The sequence below is a fragment of the Schistocerca cancellata genome, chromosome 5, assembly GCF_023864275.1.
Source record: "Schistocerca cancellata isolate TAMUIC-IGC-003103 chromosome 5, iqSchCanc2.1, whole genome shotgun sequence".
NCBI classification, from domain to species: Eukaryota; Metazoa; Arthropoda; class Insecta; order Orthoptera; family Acrididae; genus Schistocerca; species Schistocerca cancellata.
Window position 1 is genome coordinate 195,320,141 of NC_064630.1, and position 23,040 is coordinate 195,343,180.

Here is a 23,040-nt window from a genome sequence, read left to right on the forward strand (position 1 = left end):
ACATAAATCTCCTTTATTTTAAAAAAGAAAAAATTCACACTATTATTATTTAAAAAATTTATCTAGATTTGTTTTGATTCAAATTAATGAATGTGAAGAACTAAAATTTATTTGTAATTATGTTTACTCCATTTCACTAGTAAAGAAAAAGTAGATAATCACACATCAAGCTGTGCAGAAAGTTCCTTCGTTATTTATGCTGATTTTCAAAGGTTATTAATCAAGATGGACAACTAACAAGGAAATCCAGAAAATTCATGTACAATAAAATATCAAAAACATGAACAAGTTGATTTTGTTATTATATTAAATATGTAAATGGACATTATAAAGATCCTGTTGCTTATATAGGATCAAATTGTCATAAAAATTTATTGAATGAATAAAAAAGGAGGTGAAGATATTAGAAGAATTTATTCTGAAGTTGAGGAAATGAAACCATAAACTCCTGAACAACATTTATGATGTGCAAGATCGACAAAATGTACATTGTGTAAGTATTATTACCCACTAAAAATTAAAAATTTTCATCATCAAGATCATTTAACTGGAAAATTTATAAATCCATTATCTAATAAATGTAACTTTCAGTTAAAACATCCGAATTTTATACCAGTTCATTTACATAATTTATCAGGATATGATCCATATCTGTTCATGAAAGAAATTGGTTATGATGAAAAAGAAATAGAATTAATACCAAACAACTAACACAGATATATTAGAGTTGGTAAGAGAGGAGGAAGTTTAAAAACGAGATTTACTGACATATTTAAATTTATGGCTTCTTCAGTTGATGAACTTTCAACAAATCTGAAAAGAGATGAAATGAAAAACATTAGAAAAGTATTCCAAGAATAGTTATTTAATTTAACGATCAGAAAAGGTGTATATTGATATGATTTCATGGATTCTTGGGAAAAATGAGAAGAAACACAATTACCAGCAAAGTATGAATTTTGCAATAAAATGACTGGACGTGCAAGCCAGAATCTCAGTGTTGTTGTATTCCATAGGATGACCGGTGTCAAGGCAATGTTCTGCAATAGCGGATTTGCTCGGCTCTTGTAAGCATGTGTGATGCTTATGTTCAATACACCAGTCTTCCACAGGACTTCCAGCTATTGGGATAGTGTTATTGAGGAAGCCTTTGAAATCAAACTATCAAGCAACCTTATTAACAGAGATGGTGGATTTTGTTTAAATGCTGCTTGGAATCCGGCTCTGTCTCTCATCAAAAAACAGAGGGACAGAATTAGTGCTACCTCACCTGTTCATTAATAGTAACTATCGATATTTCTGATGTTGGTTATCTTTGTTTGTGTTGACACTTGTTCTGTGTATGGTGTCTTCCTTGTTTCTCCTCTGTGAACCAAGGTATTAAATTTCCTTGCATATTTCTTCTTCTGTTCATTTGTGCCTTGAGAATGGCAGGGTGCATCAAGTGTTTATCAGAGACAAGGGTATCGTTAGGAGTGCCCCAGCGAAGTGTGCTAGAACCAGAATAAATAATACATGTACAAGACAGAGGTATGCTAATTTTCCTTTCATAAATCCTATGTCACGTAGTCGTCATGGATATCTAGTACTTCAAAAACCTTATACATTTTCCATTTGAAAGATACTAATAAACTTGTCACAAACATATATATATACGGAATAGCATATGATAATTCTAGAGCTACTGTAGCGAGACTCAGCACAAGAAAGATGTTGCGTGTCATGAACAGTGTTATTCTCAAAATCCCGTCAACCAAAGTTCTAATACCTTTCAAAAAACAAATTATTCTTTCAACTGGGACCTCAAATGCTCAAGTTAAAGTACGGGGAAAACTATTTTGAGGGCGTTTAAAGGATGGCAGAAAAGTAGTTGACATAAGTGGCCTGTTAACTGTTTTGGGAAGGGATCATTCACATAGAATCATGCGCTGTACATTGTCAACCAGTGTCAAACCTGAGTTTCTCCCAGCGTATAAAATATTCAAGTAACTTGCGGGAATGCTGCTGGGTGAGGAGTCGACAACCGCTGATAACGTCGACAGGTGCACGCCCTGTCATTTTCAAGGCACAAATGCAGCAAGAAAGCGGTAAGGAAAGGAGTTTAAAACATCAGTATGCAGTAGATATCCAGAAAGATGACACACACACGTACTGTCATCATGCAACCGAAGGTGACTGACGTCAGAAGTTATTGATAATGAATATTAATAATCAACAGCTGAAATAGCATTACCTCTGCAACTCTGCTTTTTGACAAGGAAGTGAGCAGCATTCTACTCAGAATTTAAGCAAATTCCATAGGGCGACTGGGATCGACTCCCAGCTGAGCCATGGATTTTTCCTTTTCAATTCAATTTAGTCTCTTTATTCATCCATTAACAATATAAATTGTATCGATGTAGTCAATTACAATATAATTTCTTATATTTAATTTGTTACAAAAACTTGAATGATAAATACAAATATTTCATATCATTATATATAAGTGATATTACTTTTCCATATTCAGATATTCTTCAGTGATATAAAAACTATCTTTTAGTAAAAATTCCTTAAGATATACCTTGAATTTAAGAAATTTTTTAATTTTCTTTATTGTAGTTTAGTAGAATGCTCCTTTGTGGGTGTCTCTGTGACAATCATCTCTGTTCCTTATTTCATGGTTATGAACGTGATTATTTAATGTTGAAAATTCTTGGTGAGTTTTCAGAAAGCAGATACGTTCATAGATGTATAAGCTAGGAAGAGTCATTATTTTAAATTCTTTAAATATTTCCCTGCATGAAACTTTACAGGGAACCCGTTTCATTATTCTAATAGCCCTTTTATGAAGTTTGAAAGCTTGTTTTGCCATAACTGTATTTCCTCAGAAGATTACACAATATCAAAGTGAACTATTCATATAAGCATAATAGGCACACAGCAAAGATTCAGTGTTGCAACATTCCCAAAACATTCTCAGCACATAGCAGCATTTACTTAGTTTTTTACTCAAAACTGCTAGATGCTTTTCCCATCTCAAGTGCTCATCCACCCATATACCTAGAAATTTTGTGTATGGAGCTTGTACAATAACATAGTTCCCTAACTCAGCTTTTACTCTTCTTCTAGCTTTATTTTTAATATTACTGAAATTCATCAATACTGTCTTATCCTTATTTATGATCAAAGCATCATCGCTAAACCATTTTCCTGTATCATTTATCGTCCTAGAGACACTCTGCTGCAGATTATCCTTGGTGTATCCTTTTATAAAAATGCTGGTGTCATCAGTGAACGTCACTGTTTCTGCAACTGTCAGATTACTTTTTACTTTACATGTGGCAAGGGCCTTATTGACCATATGCCTGCTCTAAGAACCTCTTCCACTTCTATCTGTCCAATGCACTGTTTGTCCAGTTGCTGTTGCTGTTCATCGTAGTAGTGTCCTCCTGAATGTTATCCCACTATCTGATTCTGGGTCTCCGTCTCCCTCTCCTTCCATCTATTGTTCTCCTGGATGCCATTCTAGGTAGTCTATTCTCTGTCATTCTTGCTATATGGCCTGCCCAATTCAACCGTCTCCTTTTGAGCACTTCGATGATGTTAAGGTGTTTGTACAGCCCTCTTAATTCTTCATTTCTTCTTATTCTCCATTCCATGTTATTTTTGTCGTATACAGGTCCAAAAATTTTCCTTAGTATTTTTCTTTCGAATATTAACAGTTTTTCTTCATCTTTCTTTCTAGATATTAATGTTTCACGTCCATATAACATCATAGGTATAAAGGTCGATTGATATCAGCGGATTTTGTAGTTACTGTTAAGTGATCTTTTTCTTAGAATTTTGATGAAACTAAAAAGTGTCTTGTTTGCTGTTGATAAACATGCATCTATTTCTATATCTGTTCTGTTGTTATTACTAAAAAGATTTCCTAGGTACTTGAAGAGGTCAACAGTCTTGAAATTGAATCCATCTACAGTCAGAGGTGCATCTTTTCTGGTTTTCTTACTTATGGGCAGGTATTCTGTCTTTTCTTCATTAACATGTAATCCTGTTTTCTCAGCAATTTTACATCATTCTGATTAATTCTCTTTAGGAGCTACTTATTAGTGCTACATCATCAGCATAGGCAAGTCTTGTAATGTTCACATCCTGTAGCTGGATCCTTGTGGACTGGTTTTAGAAAATTCTCTATCGATCTTCTCTAGGACAAGGTCAAATAAAATAGGTGAAGTGGTGTCCCCTTGTCTTAGTCCAGTGTACACCTTAAAATCTTCAGTTTCTCCAACCAGTGTCTTTGTGCGACATAAAGTTTCATCTACACACATTTTAACTAATCTGATTAATTTTGATGGTATTTTTAATTCCTTCATTATATTTAGGAGTGTCTGTTGGTGTATGCTATCATAGGCCTTTTTAAAATCTATGAATAATATGTGGGCATCTACATTGAATTCCCATGCCTTCTCAGTTACTTGTCCTAGGGTGAATAAGTGATCTGTCAGATGGCCTGGTAAATTGTTTATATACACCAAGAACAACAAAAATGGTTCAAATGGCTCTGAGCGCTATGGGACTTAACTTCTGAGGTCATCAGTCCCCTAGAACTTAGAACTACTTAAACCTAACTAACCTAAGGAAATCACACACATCAATGCCCGAGGCAGGATTCGAACCTGCGACCGTAGCGGTCACGCGGTTTCAAATTGAAGCGCTTAGAACTGCACGGCCACACCAGCCGGCCAAGAACAACAGAGGGCCTGACATGGATCCCTGTGGCACTCCACAGCTAGGTTTTTTTTAAATCTGAAAGATACTCCTTGCCTTCATGTCATATTTGTACTTTTTTGTTGTCTATCAGAGAGATGAGACTTGAACCATTTGAAGGCAAGTCCCCGGACGCCATAAAATTCTAATTTCATGAGCAATAAGTCATGGCTGTATGATCAAATGCTTTAGATAAATCTAAGGATGTCCCCCAGATTAATTCGTTCTTGTTCAAGGTGTTTAGGACCATTTTCATGAATTGGAAGACTGCCATTTCTGTGGATCTGTTCTTTCTAAACACATTTTCAGCATTAGTCAGTATTACATTTTTATTCAGGAAGTCAGCTAGCCTTTCATATATTACACTTTCAATTACTTTAGAGAAACCTGACAATAATGACACTGGCCTATAATGATTTGTGTCATCAGTACGCTGAAGTGGCTTTATTATGGAGAGTTTTAGTTTTGATGGGATTACCCCTGTCCTGAATGAAGTATTAATAATGTCAGTTAGGTGAGTATCTACAGTGGTAAACTATGTTTGATTACCTTGTCTGGAATTCCGTCAGTACCACAAGACATCTTATTTTTTAATTTACTAACAGCATTTCTAACGTCACATTCTGTTACTGGGTACAGGAACATTGTCTTTTCACAAGTTGGTACTTTGATGGGAGGACTGGAATTGGCTGCACTCAGCATCATGAAGCTAACTGAGAAGTTCCTTGATCGACTAGCAGCGGCTCCAGGTCACGAAAACTGACAATGGCTGGGAGAGTGGTGCTGACCACACACCTGTCCTCAACGCATCCAATGACGCCTGTGGCAGATGATGACTGATTGGTCAGTACCGATGGGCCTGCTGTGACCTGTGGATGGAGTTTACTTATGTAAGATTAGGATCAGTAAAAGGTGATCTTGCTTTACATATGGCGTGTGTTTAGCGGTTTCCTTACGCTTGTGACATGCCTTGTATTGGTCAGGTGATCAGTGCTGTGGAGGACAGCTGTATTGTGCATAAGTGTCACACACGCTTACAAGAACCAAGCTAATCTGCTATTGTAGACCAATGCATTGGCACTGGTTGTTCTATAGGATCTAATAACATGGATACTCTGGCATACACTTCCAGCTATTAAAGAAACGATCTTGCTGATTGTGATCATATTCTCCTCTTGATCTCCTTGAATGTATGAGTTATTGTCAGTCACACTCCGAACCAGAATGAATTCTTGTTTAGCATTCCTAATAATCTGTCTCATGTTCTCAAAGTATCCCATAAACATTTTTAGAGGTATGCATGCAGTAAATACCTTGTACTCTTCAACTGCTCTATCCTCTGGATCGTCTATGAACCATCCTGCATTTTCTAAACTATGCAAATCTGCTGGTGATGCCGAGATGTATGTTTTAAGGGTTAATGTTATGCTGACATTGCGCGTATGGTTCATCTCAGATCCATTGAGTTCTTAGTGTATCTCTTGGAACAGGAATGCTAAACCATTACGTGTCAGCTTGGATCCCATGGTATCGCTGACGTCAGTTTTCTTGAATGACCCCTCTAGATATATGAAACTCTTGCATGGAAACGTGAGTGCGTCTTGGTGCTGGATGACAATCCTGATTTCATCGTTCTTGTTAAATGTAGTTGAAGCGTAAGGTTTATGAGAGAAGTATTCCTGACGTATAATTCTCTCATCATACTCAACTGGACTGGTTATATTGAGTGATGACGTCATTGCACGGTTTTAGACCAACTGATTTAAGAAACTCATAGTTCGCAGGTGTTATCACTTGGCTGTTTGGTAGCGAAGTGACATGCTGTGAATTGCATGCACTTGTTTTATGCTGTATGCCCATCCTGTCTTAGATGTAATCGTACAATGATTTCCTCACCATGAAAGTCAACAAGTTGATTATTCTGGTCAACAATACACAACTCCAAATACTCCAGTGTCTGAGCTGTCACTAGAAGGTATATTGCGTTGGCAGGGGTCTCAACAATATTATACCCCATTGCAACTGAAGGGAAGAATCCGTAAATAGTGTGAATCAGACTATCGTTGAGATAGGAGTTCGTTGCAATGTTACACTCGACACAGATTGTGCTGTCTTATCCGACTTGTAAAATTTACTTCGATCCTTCTTCAAAATCTGCCCTTTTGTGAAACCCAGCAGGCGCCTTATTGAACCTTTCTGGTTAAAGTCAATCGTTGCATTTACAGTCCTTATTTCAGATTTAAGTGTATTGATGTTTGCACGTAGTTCAATACCTTTTCCAGACTGTTTCAAGACTTCGTTTAAATCATTGATATCGTATGCACCCGCTTCTATTTCCACGATATCTTGTTCACCATTAATATCCAGATGCAGTTTATTGTTAGTCTCGGTGATATTAGGGATGCTGTTGTACATCTCCAATCCAATCAATGCAATACTTCATGGACCAACGCTCAAATCAATTGGCAGGAAGTAATTTGCATGCAATATAGATGATCGTCCTTTTAAAGTCAAAGTGTACAACGTTGCATCCGAACCTCAACTGATGAATGAATATTTTAACCTCTTCCTTATATAGCGTACTTCTTCTTTGTGAACGTCAAGAGAAACATGATGCATAGATGTCCACAGAGGTGGGTATTAAAGTCCTGATAGCGTCGATAATTGTAGAGCGCATGTCTTCTGCGAGTGAAATATTGTTGTAATTTTTCTGGTGGCTGCAGGTCACCAAACGAGTCGAAATAGTAGACGGTATCCGCGTCTTTCATAACATATGACACCCAGTGGGTGCTGGGGCCTCCAGCAACATCTAAATTCACAATACCGCATTCACCAGTTTTCCACATAGTCTTCGGTAATGTATCCCGCGTAAACACGCCACGGATTCTTGGTATCTTGAATTTATCTCTAACAAACTTAAGAAGATCTGTATTTGTTGAGTGATCGATCTGGTAGGAGCGCTAATGGGCCTTTATTTAATTTATGAATAGACCAAGCCCTTTCCTGTACGGTTTCAAGTATAGTCATTTTCCAATGGCTCGCCTCTTCTAACTATGCTTGGGAGTTTCGAGCGTTCTTGACCGTTTGAGCAATAGCTGCAGTACCACCAGCGAGGGAACCTACCGCCGAGAGCGTAGAGAGGGCTGGGATGAGAAAAGGAATAAAACAGCCGGATGTCTTGGGTATTGGTAGAACTTGAGGTGCTTTAACCAATCCTCTTCTTCTTCTTGCCGCATCTTTCTGCTTCAGTGCGTTTTTAGCTGCATACAGCACTGTCAGGATACAGTTCTTCAAACAGCCCTTCTTGATCTTGTTTAGTGCGCAACGTGCAGCATTCATAACTCATTTGAAATTCATCACTCCTAAAACCCAACTTGATTTCCCCACGCATGGTTTTATCAACTGAAAATGATGCGATGCGTTGACCTATACCAATATCCTTTCTTCTCCCTATCGCCTTAGCCTTATCAGCTAAAATCCTATCTGCAATGTAACGACTTGATAGATCTTTATTTGCAGCGTATGCTGTGTCGTGCTCCATACACGCTTCGTCGAGCAGATTAACTCCCTGATCACCTCGGTCCAAGTGTTTCTGAAGCTTTGTCCCAGGTCCACAGTAGTTACACCCAGGGATGTGTCATTCCACCGGTAGTCCGTCTAGAAAACCACCACCTCCTCTAATGTGTCTCCAACCACGCATGTTGCGCTACTGTGGTGGTTGTGGAGAATGCACTCCCATTATATAGCAAATCGCCGGCATCAGCACATTTGTTTTGTGTAGCAGGAAAACCAAGCCATTTGACTAGTGCTATATTTCCCCGACCTCTTATGACTCTCCACGAGAAAAACGTCCAGTTCTGAGCTTTTCTGCCTCTCCTCGGTGTATAAGAGGCTTGCAATTTCTTCACCTTTACTATCCTTCAATATATAAGTTCTAGGATTCGTTCGTTGCACTTTTGAAACTGTAAATATCTCAGTTGACCAGTTCGGTAGGTATCATTTCTCAAATGCCATTTTGTGTTTTGAAATACGTACCAAATCACCTACATTAAATTTCTGTTACCGTGGATCCAGCATCTTAATGCGATAGAACACGGTATCCATGAGTCCATTATCGCGAACATCGCTTGATCTCATTTTTATTGTGCTATGTTTTGTTCTATTATACTGAGCAATTATTTCTGGGAGGATATCTGTCCATTTGTGTGAGCGGCGAAGGTTAAAACGCATCCACATTCGACCTTTTATTGTTTTGTTCAGACGCTCCACGATACTCGCCTTCAGGTGAATGAATGTCGAGTAGTGATGTATTCCGTACCGCTGCATCACTGTCTTGAAATACCTATTGTAGAACTCCTCACTGTGATCGGTTTGGAGGTTGTCTGGGCATCGATTTGTTCCTTTCTGTAGCAAACGGTCAAAAATATTAGCGACATTTCGACCCATTTTTGTTTTGACAGGTAATGCCCGGGAAAATTTGGAGTACCACTAAACTGTATTTGACTCCATTATTCTCATGTGAATATTCCCTCATATCTACAAGATCAGCTCGCCACAAGTCATCCAACCCTTTAATCATAACATGAATGCGAGGGTACGTTTTGCGTGCTGGCTTGTGCAGTTCTTGAACTACTGTCTCCATACTTATACGATGATACCTCTCTCTCTAAGCTCCCAGACTATCGAAACAACCTCATTCGAATGAGCTGTATTACCTGCAGCAGCTGATGCCATGAGCAGTCATAGTCGCTCTATTAGATCGTTGGGGTCGTCATAATATATATACTGAAGGATTCGGTTGTTCACTACTTTATGCACAATGTCAACCTCAACACTGTCACCACTGCTGCCGTTGTTGTTTTCGGCTTCAAGTATTGGTTTTATAACGTTTCTAGTTGCTCAGGCTTTTTGTGATATTGTGTACACCAGTCATGTGCAGTATTTCTTGGTACGTTTCCCTATTATTAATTGAATAATTTATAGGTTTTTTGATAGGTCTTAGGAAAATAAGATTCCTTAAGCCGGGTGTTCTCTCAAATCGTCTGTCACCAATCTGGATTGTGTCTTCAGTTACAGTTATGGGATGAGTACCCAACATGTACGGTCTTCCCCTGCTAACGCCGAATGTTCTATCTATCTGAGCTGGGGTGTGACGAATAATGAATTCATCAATGGCAACACCCTCATTATCGTGTGTTTTTGTTTTTGCTGAGAGCTGTCGGAGAGATTCAGTAACCGGCTTAAAGGTCTCTCTTAGTTTTTGCTGTTGATCCATATGCCCTAACTTCGGCAGCCGCACGAACTGCTTTTCGTGCATGAATCACTTTCTACTTCGTCGACATCTTGGAGTATACTAATCAGACATTTCCGCGGCGTGAGGCTTTATATGTGCGGTTATTTTCTTCCTCCTCTTACTATGATCCTGATCGCCCTTCTCAACAACAAGGAAGTCTACATCTATTTTCCCCTGAATAGCATCGACCTTTTCAGTTAAGTCGCTTACTTTCTTACTGACTTGATTAACTAGCTCATTTAACGCATTCACCATTCTCAGAAGAGTCTGGTAATACGTCTCTAGTTCCCTGCGCATGCCTGCAACTTTATGCACCATAGCCTGAATTTTCGCATCCAAGAACAGGTGGATGTTCTGTCTGTGTACAGCCATCCTCTCAGGTTGAGGGGTAGACATAGCGCGAATTTGTCCATGGTGTAGCGTAGACTGATGTACTAACCCCTCATTACCGTGCTATATGTGCAAAAATTCTTGAAAGTTTCGTCTGTACCTACCATCAGTCAGTTTTCTTGTTTTATCAATGACGAGAAACCCATACTGTGAATGATTCCAGCAATCTGCACATATCATTACGAAATCATTGAACGACATGTCTGTTCCGACATGTGCTTGGTAAATGTTTTAAATACAGGTGTCTTGTTTGAAGGTTATAATGAGGTTTGAGTTATCCCTAACCAGCTGTTTGGGGATTCTGGAATATGTTTGACTTAGATAAAATACATTAGCACCCATATGACGACCGAAACAGAAATATTTTCGAATTTTGTCTTGGTTTTCCACAGAAACATCGTCAAATATGAAGACTGTGTTTGGCTTTGCTTTTCAAGGTGGAGGGATATCACCACTTTCACTGAATTTAGTGTATGTAACACCATCTACACCACGCAATGTAATAGCTGAAACTTGGGTTGAAACAGTGTTTTTGAGAATACACAAACATGTTCAAATTGGACCCCATCTACACGTGTTAGCAGAGTCATGACGACATTGATCTTCCTGCAATTGGATGGACCTACAATAATTGCTCGTATATTATCAGGAAGGAGAATTCTGTTCTTCTTGTTCTTCGAACTCGGTAATTGGCTCTTTAACGCATCTGCATACATTTTCAATCTCCATTCTGGCATGCAACCCCCAGACATGATGTGCTTCTATAGCAATGTTCACACGTTTCGATCCACTGGGAGTTAAATTGTATGTGGAAGTGAAAAGCATAGATGCACTTGACACCTTCTTCTTATCTACAGTATCTGCACTCTGTGGGTGTGCTATCACAGGGACGTTCTGCTGGGATGGGTCATATGTTGGTGCCCAGTACTGACCTCCATCTTGTTGTTGTTTAACACCGCCAGCAACAGCAGTCGATGCATTGGGGGCAGATCGCATATCCTCATCACATAAATCGATGAGTGGGATGGAGAGAATCAACTCCTTGTTCTGATCCAACAAGTGGGCTATGTGCGCTACAGGATCCCATGTGGCCGCTACTGGTTCAGATGCGCTGGAGCCTGTTGGTGTAGGTCTCAACGAGATGACCGGCGAGGTTGCTACAGGTCTCGATGTGTCAGCAGAGCTAGGCATGTTGGCTCTCGACCCTGTTGAACAAAAATTAGGAAGCATTAAATATGGGCCAATAGGTGAAAACTTTGAATAATAATAATAGTAATAAGCTAACAAGAGAGAATAATATGATATGTAACACTTACTTTTCTGTTTTATCTTGTTCTGCATGACTGTGCTGGAGTACGACTGCTGTTGGCGCTTCATGGTTCTTCTTCTTCTTCTGCTGACTAACTGAATAAGAATGAGGCCCTGGAGCTTCTGAGCTTCACCTATATCTCCTACAATGACGTCACCAGATACTTCCATCCTACTGGCTGAAGTCGAACACGTGACTCGATTAAGGGTATTTATTGGTTCCCACCATTTCCCCCCACCATCTTGGATTACGTCACGAAACGGACGACAGCGCCCTCTGGTGCAGGTACTGGGCACTAGGCCCTCACCATGTGGCGAATATACTGTTTACCGCCATCCTGAATAACGGTACTTGCGTCATCACCTGACGTCATGGTAGTGCCCTCTGGTGGTGACGAAATTAACTAAATAAGTTGGGCTCTGGACCTCGTGATAAACACATTGAATGCTGACATCTTGGATTACGTCACAGATGAGAGCGCCCCCTGGTGGTGGCGATGTGTACTAAGGCAGTTGGGCTCTGGACCTCATGGCGAGCACATTTGCATGAAATTGTTTAAATAATAAAGACTTATAACCAAGTTCTATTTCCCCATGAATCCCTATGAGGTCGGACGACTGCGGTCAGTACAAGTGTCCTTTCTTTTGCTCCATTTTCTTATCTTAGCAGCGAAATCCCAAGTGACCTTTGTTTACCGCCAAAATTTAAACTTGGCACCAGTTTGTAGGAGGAAGTGGCGGTTGGGTGGCTTAGGTTAGTGGAGGTAGCCCAAGTGAGCTATCTTCGCGCGATTTTCTTTGCCTAGTAGAGATAACTGGGGTGTGATGCATTATCCTGTTGGAATTTGAACTTCCCGCCATTTTCTGGGGGAGGGGGGCGTGGCACTTTCCCGCCAAAATTCAAACTGCCCCCAAATTCTGCCATCTTGAAAGACATCACAGCTGCCATCATGGATAACGTAATGCGTTGTTGCCAAGTCTACTCTATGCCAGCTTGGATGACATCATCGCCACCATCTTGGATACATCTGGCAACAAATGCAGACTGTGCTCGTACCCTTGTTGTTCCAATACTGCTGTCTCTGGATCATGGGGTCTCGGGCTTGATTCCCGGCTGGGTTGGGGATTTTCTCTGCCCAGGGACAGGGTGTTTGTGCTGTCCTTATCATTTCATCATCGTCATCTTCATCATTTGTGACAGTGTCTAGATTGGATTGCGAAAAAATGGACTATGTAAGAACTAGGACTTTGTACGGGCGCTGATGACCTTGCAGTTGAGCGCCTCACAAACCAAACATCACCGTCACCATCATCATCAGAACTTGTTCACAAAAGACAAAGGTCCCGAGTTTGGGTCTCAATCTGGCGCTCAGTTTTAATCAACCAGAAAATTTCATTTTAGCATACTCTCTCCTGCAGAATGAAAATCTCATTCTGGAAACATCCATCAAGCTGTGGCTAAGCCATATCTCTGAAACATCCTTTCTTCCAGGAATGCTAGGCTTGAAAGTTTCACAGAAGAGCTTCTGTGAAGTCTGGAAGGTAAGAGATGATGTACTGGTGGAAGTAAAGCTGTGAGGATGGTTGTGAGTCCCCTTGGGTTACTCACTTGCTAAAACTCTTGCTCATGAAAGGTAAATATCGCAAGTTCAAGTCTCAGTCCAGCACACAGTTTTAATCTCCCAGGAAGTTTCAAAGACAAAATAATGAAAAGTAGCCGAAATGAGAACAGCTGGCTCATGAAGCAAATAAAGTTAAGAAATTCTGCTATGTAGTGTAAGTAGGCTGTTTATGTTTTCTTTATGTAAGTTTGATGTTTATGTTTTCTTATTGGCAACGTTACGTAGCGCTCTCTGTATGAAAATCACTGGCTGTGCTGTGTGCAGTATGTGGCTAGTTTGCATTGTTGCCTGCCATTGTTGTCATGAACTGCTATAGCTGGATGTGAACAGCAGATAGCGTTGGGCAGTTGGAGGTGAGCCGCCAGCAGTGGTGGACGTGGGGAGAGAGATGGCGGAGTTTTGATAATCTGTAAGACTGGATGTTAATTATGAATATTAAGGTAAATACAGTGTTTGTTCTCTATTAAAATCTTTCATTTGCTAACTATGCCTATCAGTAGTTAGTGCCTTCCGTAGTTTGTATCTTTTATTTAGCTGGCAGTAGTGGCACTCGCTGTATTGCAGTAGTTCGAGCAACGAAGATTTTTGTGAGGTAAGTGATTTGTGAAAGGTATAGTTTAATGTTTGTCAGGGCCATTCTTTTGTAGGGATTTTTGATAGTCAGATTGCGTTGCGCTAAAATTATTGTGTGTCAGGTTAAGCACAGTCTTGTACAATTGTTCTAAGTGGACATTTCATATGTACAATTGTTCTAAGGGGACGTTTCATATATGATATTTACTGAAATGCCTAACAAAATGACAAGAAATATTTTTACATCTGCACACCTGATTATGACAAGTGTCTTTCTACGAGAGTTGAGAGCCATTAACTTATGAAATGAAATGTCACATGACTACTGAATGATATTTTTATGCTTTGGTTTGTGTAATTGCTTATTTCATTTGATATCTGGTTTCCAGCTGTGTTGCAGCATTGCTTTTATAAAATGAGATGCATTTGCTAATGTGAACTCTTTCTGTCAACAGATCTATTAAATGATAATTTTATGATCCACATTCTTTAAAAAAGGAGCACTTGGAAAGGAAAGAACAATAAGAAGGAACTAGCAACAGTAAAACAAAATTTTCTTTTCAAGTACATGGTAATATTTTTTTTACAATAAGTTGTTATGGTGCACCACTTTAATTACATAGACATTAAGATGACCACTTTAATTACATAGACATTAAGATGTGAATAGACATTTCCCTTGTCTGCATTGTTGTTTTTCCTGTAATATTTTTTCTGCTTGCGCTATGTCATGTTTAGGTATAAGTTGCTGCTGTTTGTCAGGCATAGTGTTACTGAATTTGACTTTGTGTTACTCTTCTAAGCTAGTTTTTCTTGTTTCCTGCATTGCTCTTATATTAGTTGTAATATTGCACTTGCTTTGCTAATTTATGCTGCTTGCTTTGCCATTTCTATATTTTGTCATTGATGTTTGTGTTAATTATTTTTTTTTTTGCTGCATTGCCTCGTCCCTTGGTATATATATCTGAGCTCAGTAGATTTAAGTTAGCTTAAGAGGGGGTAGACTATAAGAAACTGACTATGGAGAATAGGTAAAGAATGCATTGCGAAGAAAGATTTGGGCCCCAATGAGTATTGTACAATCAGAAATAATTATTTTGAAAGAAATATGAATAGAATACAGGAAGGAGGTATAGGTAGGATTATCTTGGAAATAAATAATGAGGTAAGAAATATGTGAACACATAAATACAGAAAGCATGCTTGGATAGGATTTTTTTGGTGGAAGCAAAGGTTGAAATAAGACGAACGATCTATGGAATGAAGGGAGATCTCCAAGCAAAATACTGCAGTAAAAGAAACCGTGTCCTTTCCTCTTTGCTGCTTTTTTCCCAATATGTAATTGTGTGTTGTCCTTTCCATTTGTGTTATCCCACTATGTGTTTGGGTACCCGTGTGTATTTGTGTTTTTCCTGTCTTTATGTGTTTAGCTGATGAGAGCTATGTTGTAGAATTTTTCTAATACTCTGTTATTTTCTTTGTAAAGATGCTTAGACTTTATTTATTCTGTTTTGTTTTAATGCTCATGTGTGAAGTTGACGTTTCAAAAGTTATTCTGATCTTTTATGTATGTACTCATGTCATGTAACACTGATGTATATGTTTATTTCTATTCTTTTGTAAAGCCCCTATTACTACAAATGTTATCTGTATTGTTATGTTTTTAATGATGTATTTTGTATCTTTGTAATTGTATTCTTATGTTATATAACTGTAATTGACGCCAGTTAATCAAATTAAGCAACTTGTACGCATTCATTTCACTGCACACATTCTGTTGGTCATAGTATATGGACAATATGTGAGAAGTAGGGACTGTTAGTGTTTGCACGTGTGTTAATAATTCAGCAAGGGACTGGATAACAGCATTGCTGGTTCTAAGGACAATTCCCAAAAACTTTGTGAATGCACAAGTGGTGGTTATGGACTTGCTATCTTCTCTGCAAGACTCTTCGATGGTGATTGTGCACCTGCACAGTCGCAACAGATGGCTGCTGGCCGTCTCTACTAGGACTACAGTGGGTCTGCATCTTTGGTGGCCCACCAATACCACAATCTCTACCAGGACTACAGTGGGTCTACTCTGTGATGACCTATCTACCAATATTCGTCAGAACTTCGAATGACTCTGCTGTGGGTTTGCTCCATTGTGGCCCATTACCTATCAGCATGTCAAGAGTCAGCACTGTCTTTCCGTTGGAAGGACAACACTACTTCTTCAAGACTGCATGGAAATCCACTACTTCTGTGTGCAATTTCTTTTACTAATGAGACTTTGTGAAAAAAACTGTAATTACTATTATGATGAACGATCAGGACTGTCTTTATGGACTGTGAGAAAATTTTAGCTGTTGACCAACATTGTATCAATAAGTGTGTGCATTTGATATCTTTGTTATTGTAATTATGAAAAAATTTTTCAAATCTGTATTGGCCACTGGCCAAAAACATTTTGTAAAATTTTTTGTGGGGAGCATGGGGGCTATGTAAGTAGGCTGTTTAGGCTTTCTTTATGTAAGTTTGCTGTTTATGTTTTTTATTGGCAACGTTACATAGCACTCTGTATGAAAATCACTGGCTGTGCTGTGTGCAGTATGTGGCTAGTTTGAATTGTTGTCTGCCATTGTTGATGCGAACAGCGCATAGCGCTGGGCAGTTGGAGGTGAGCCGCCAGCAGTGGTGGACGTGGGGAGAGAGATGGCGGAGTTTTGATAATCTGTAAGACTGAATGTCAATTATGAATATTAAGGTAAATACATTGTTTGTTCTCTATTAATATCTTTCATTTGCTAACTATCTCTATCAGTAGTTAGTGCCTTCAGTAGTTTGAATCTTTTATTTAGCTGGCAGTAGTGGCACTCGCTGTATTGCAGTAGTTCGAGCAACGAAGATTTTTGTGAGGTAAGTGATTTGTGAAAGGTATAGTTTAATGTTTGTCAGGGCCATTCTTTTGCAGGGATTTTTGATAGTCAGATTGCGTTGCGCTAAAATTATTGTGTGCCAGGTTAAGCACAGTCATGTACAATTGTTCTAAGTGGACGTTTCACATGTAAAATTGTTCTAAGGGGACGTTTCATATTGTTATTGCGAACAGACGACACAGTGTTGTTATTTATACATTCCTCCTTGTTAGTTGCATGATTACGTAACGACTATTAGGCTTACATACTTAGAACATATACCAGCACTGCTAATGAAATTTTCATGCAACATTTTGGTTTGCTTGAGAGTGGATTCTGGATTTGAGGTGCTTTCTGTGAAATGCCAGATGACATAGTGGTTAGTTTATGTGACAGCTACACGATTTTATCACGACGCTGCTAATGCGTGACAATTTACAATGTTGCTTTTGCGGTGTATCTGTTTTATATCTGCACAGTTTTTTCTGAATTCTTCTATAAAGTGAGACATGTTTTAGTGGTGACTTTTGTGCTATTGGCCATATGAAACGTCCCCTTAAAACAAATTTTACACGACTGTGCTTAACCTGACACACAATAATTTTAGCGCAACGCAATCTGACTATCAAAAATCCCTGCAAAAGAATGGCCCTGAGTAACATTACACTATACCTTTCACAAATAACTTACCTCACAAAAATCTTCATTACTGGAACTACTGCAATACAGCGAGCGCCACTACTGCCAGCTAAATAAAAGATTCAAACTACAGAAGGCACTAACTACTGATAGGGATAGTTAGCAAATGAAAGATATTAATAGAGAACAAACAATGTATTTACCTTAATATTCATAATTGACATCCAGTATTACAAAACTCCGCCATCTCTCTCCCCACATCCACCACTGCTGGCGGCTCACCTCCAACTGCGCAACGCTACGCGCTGTTAACATCCAGCTATAGCAGTTCATGACAACAATGGCAGGCAACAATGCAAACTAGCCACATACTGCACACAGCACAGCCAGTGATTTTCATACAGAGAGCGCTACGTAACGTTGCCAATAAGAAAACCATAAACAGCAAACTTACATAAAGAAAACATAAACAGCCTACTTACATAGCCCCCATGCTCCCCACAAAAATTTTTACAAATGGTGTTGGGCACTGGCCAATACAGATTTGACAAAAATTTTTCATAGTTACAGTAAGAAAGATATCAAATGCACACACGTATTGATACAATGTTGGTCAAAAGCTAAAATTTTCTCACAGTCCATAAAGACAGTCCAGATTGTTCATCATAGTAAAACTGCCGTTTCTTTTATCAAAGTCTGAGCAGTAAAAGGCAATGCACACGGAAGTAGTGGATTTCCATGCAGTCTTGAAGAAGTAGTGTTGTCCTTCCAACAGAAAGACAGTGCTGACTCTTGACATGCTGACAGGTAATGGGCCACAACAGAGCAAACCCACAGCAGAGTCAGTCGACGTTTTGAAGAAGATTGGTAGGTAGGTCATCACAGAGCAGACCCACTGCAGTCCTGGTAGAGAGTATTGGTGAGGCAGCAAAGGTGTAGACCCACTGTAGTCCTTGTAGAGATGGCCAGCAGCCATCTGCTGCGACTGTGCAGGTGCACAATCACCATCGAAGAATCTTGCAGAGAAGATAGCAAGTCCATAAACCATCACTTGTGCACGCACAAAGTTTTAGGAATTGTCTTTAGAACCAGCAATGCTGTTATCCAGTCCCTTGCTGAATTATCAACACACGTGCAAACACTATCAGTCCCTACTTCTCACATATTGTCCATATACTATGACCAACAGAAATGTGTGCAGTGAGATGGAACTTACAAGTTACTTAATTTGATGAACTGCTGTCAATTACAATTTTATAACATAAGAATACAATGACAAAGGTACAAAATACATAATTAAAAACATAACAATACAGATAACTTTTGTAGTACAGGCTTTACAAAAGAATAGAAATAAACATATACATCAGTGTTACAGAAATTATGACATGAGTACAAAAATAAAAGATGAGAATCACTTTTAAAAATTCAACTTCACACATGAGCATTAAAACAACACAGAATAAATAATGTCTAAGCATCTTTACAAAGAAAATAACAGAGTATTAGAAAAATTCTACAACATAGCTCTCATCAGCACATAAACACATCAACACATAAAGACAGGAAAACCACAAATACACAAGGGTACACAAACATATAGTGGGATAACACAAAAGGAAAGGACAGGGTTTGTTTTACTGCAGTATTTTGCATGGAGATCTCCCTTCGTTCATCATTATTCCCAAAAGTCCTATTTATACCTCCTTCCTGTATTCTATTCATATTTCTTTCAAACTAATTATTTCTGATTGTACAATACTCATTGGGGCCCAAATCTTTTTCATATAACTTCGTAATGCATTCTTTACCTATTCTCCATAGTCAGTTTTTTTATATAGTCTACCCCCTCTTAAGCTAACTTAAATCTACTGAGCTCAGATATATATACCAAGGGACGAGGCAATGCAGCATCACATAACACAGTTAATATAAACAGCAATGAAAAAAACGCAGATTTGCGAAGCAAGCAGCATTAAGAAATTAGCAAAAGTCAAATTCAATAACACTATGTCTGGCAAACAGCAGCAACTTATACCTAGACATGACATAGCTCAAGCAGAAAAAAATATTACAGTAAAAACAACAATGCAGACAAGGGAAATGTCTATTCAAATCTTAATGTCTATGTAATTAAAGTGGTGCACCATAACAACTGATTGTAAAAAAAATATTACCATGTACTTGAAAAGAAAACTATGTGTCCAGTTACTGTTACTAGTTCCTTCTTATTGTTCTTTCCTTTCCAAGTGCTCCTTTTTTAAAGAATGTGGATCATAAAATAATTATTTAATAGATCTGTTGACAGAAAGAGCTCACAATAGCAAATGCATTTTATTTTATGAAAGCAATGCTGCAACACAGCTGGAAACCAGACATCAAATGAAATAAGCAACTATGAAAAGCAAAAGCATAAAAATATCATTCAATAGTCATGTGGCATTTCGTAAGTCAGTAGCACTCAACTCTCGGAGAAAGACACTTGTCATAATCAGGTGTGCAGATGTACGAATATTTCCCATCAATTCATAAGCATTTCAGTAATTAGCACAAAGTGCGAGTAATCATATGTTTTCAAGTAACGAGGGTGTCGCATTAGCGATGAAAGGCACACCCTAATGACTTGTTCTCCAGGTGTTTGACACAGCTGTATGCCCACAACCCATTACAAAAATCATATGTTTTCAAGTAACGAGCGTGTCGCATTAGCGATGCCCTCTACAAAGGAATGTCAAAGGCACACCCTAATGGCTTGTTCTCCAGGTGTCTGACACAGCTGTGTGCCGACGACGCACGTGCAGGTGGTCCCTTAACTTTCTTATGGAAATATTTACGACATTTTTCCGCTACAGAGACAGTCTCATATAAACATTTCAAAGGTCGAGAATTTACGTTGCAAATGTGTAGAAACAAACTCCTATGAATATAACAGTGTCCAAAAAATTTTCGCCGGCATTGTGATACATTCACGCATTTTCACACACATTTCATAACTCTTAAAGTACGATTCTCGGTTTCCAACATCCTTTTTCACAAGTCAAGAGTCCTTAACTTCTATTCATTATTCATATACATATAAACACGTAATCACATTCCTCATATATGGTAGCATCATCTTATTGACATAAACATACCTCAACAGCATAATACACATCGTCGTCGTAAAAATAACATCATAACACCTCAGTCAAATCTCAAAAAAGTCGTAGCTTTCTATATGAAACGTCCCCTTAGAACAATTTGTACAATATGAAACGTCCCCTTAGAACAATTGTTCAAGAGTGTGCTTAACCTGACACACAATAATTTTAGCGCAACGCAATCTGACCATCAAAAATCCCTGCAAAAGAATGGCCCTGAGTAACATTAAACTATACCTTTCAGAAATCACTTACCTCACAAAAATCTTCGTTGCTCGAACTACTGCAATACAGCGAGCGCCACTACTGCCAGCTAAATAAAAGATTCAAACTACTGAAGGCACTAACTACTGATAGGGATAGTTAGCAAATGAAAGATATTAATAGAGAACAAACAATGTATTTACCTTAATATTCATAATTGACATTCAGTCTTACAGATTATCAAAACTCCGCCATCTCTCTGCCCACATCCACCACTGCTGGCGGCTCACCTCCAACTGCCCAACGCTACGCGCTGTTCACATCCAGCTGTAGCAGTTCATGACAACAATGGCAGACAACAATGCAAACTAGCCACATACTGCACACAGCACAGCCAGTGATTTTCATATAGAGCGCTACGTGGCATTACCCATATAAAAATCTAAACAGCCTACTTACATAGCCCCCATGCTCCCCACAAAAAATTTTACAAATGGTGTTGGGCACTGGCCAATACAGATTTGAAAAAATTTTTCATAATTACAATCACAAAGATATCAAATGCACACACTGATTAATACAAAGTTGGTCAAAAGCTAAAATTTTCTCACAGTCCATAAAGACAGTCCAGATTGTTCATCACAATAGTAATTACAGTTTTTTTTCACAAAGTCTCATTAGTAAAAAAAAATTGCACACAGAAGTAGTGGATTTCCATGCAGTCTTGAAGAAGTAGTGTTGTCATTCCAACGGAAAGACAGTGCTGACTCTTGACATGCTGACAGGTAATGGGCCACAATGGAGCAAACCCACAGCAGAGTCAGTCGAAGTTGATGAATATTGGTAGGTAGGTCATCACAGAACAGACCCACTGTAGTCCTGGTAGAGATTACGGTATTGGTGGGCCACCAGAGGTGTAGACCCACTGCAGTCCTTGTAGAAATTGTGGTATTGGTGAGTCAGCAAAGGTGTAGACCCACTGCAGTCCTTGTAGAGATGGCCAGCAGCCATCTGTTGTGACTGTGCAGGTGCACAATCACCATCGAAGAGTCTTGCGGACAATATAGCAAGTCCATGAACCACCACTTGTGCACTCACAAAGTTTTTTGGAATTGTCCTTAGAACCAGCAATGCTGTCATCCAGTCCCTTGCTGAATTATTAACACACGTGCAAACACTAACAGTCCCAACTTCTCACATAGTGTCCATATAGTATGACCAACAGAAAAGTGTGCAGTGAAATGAATGCTTACAAGTTAATAATATGATGAACTGGTGTCAATTACAATTTTATGACGTAAGAATACAATTACAAAGGTACAAAATACATCATTAAAAACATAACAATACAGATAACATTTGTAGTACAGGCTTTACAACAGAATAGAAATAAACATATACATCAGTGTTACAGGAATTATGACATGAGTACAAAAATAAAAGATCAGAATCACTTTCGAAACATCAACTTCACACATGAGCATTAAAACAAAACAGAATACATAATGTCTAAACATCTTTACAAAGAAAATACCATATTATTAATGCCAATTATATTTGAGGAGAACAGTATTCCTCATCATAGTGAATGTAGCTTAATATTAGAAGAAAAAATTCTATGAAACTACACAGAGACAGGAAGAAAACAAATACACAAGGGTACACAAACACATAGTGGAATAACACAAGGAAAGGACAGGGCTTGTTTTACTGCAGTATTTGGCAAACAAAACTTTCTTTGCTTCTTGGAGATCTCCCTTCATTCATCATTGTTCCCAAAAAGTCCTATCTATACCTCCTTCCTGTATTCTATTCATATCTCTTCCAAAATAAGTATTTCTGATTGTACAACACTCATTTGGGCCCAAATCTTTTTCATATAACTTCGCATTGCATTCTTTACCTATTCTCCATAGTCAGTTTCTTATATAGTCTACCCCCTCTTAAGCTAACTTAAATCTACTGAGCTCAAATGCTAAACTAAACCACTGAAGGTACTAACTACTGATAGGGATAGTTAGCAAATGAAAGATATTAATAGAGAACAAACAATGTATTTACCTTAATATTCATAATTGACATTCAGTCTTACAGATTATCAAAACTCCGCCATCTCTCTCCCCACGTCCACCACTGCTGGCGGCTCACCTCCAACTGCCCAGCGCTACGCGCTGTTCGCATCCAGCTATAGCAGTTCATGACAATAATGGCAGACAACAATG

General features: G+C 38.7%; 1 protein-coding gene across 1 annotated transcript in view; it reads left to right on the top strand.

Annotated features, from left to right (window-relative positions):
* Window positions 1-23,040, top strand: part of LOC126188440 (uncharacterized) — a 347,741-nt gene that overhangs the window by 118,158 nt on the left and 206,543 nt on the right. The window lies entirely within an intron of this gene.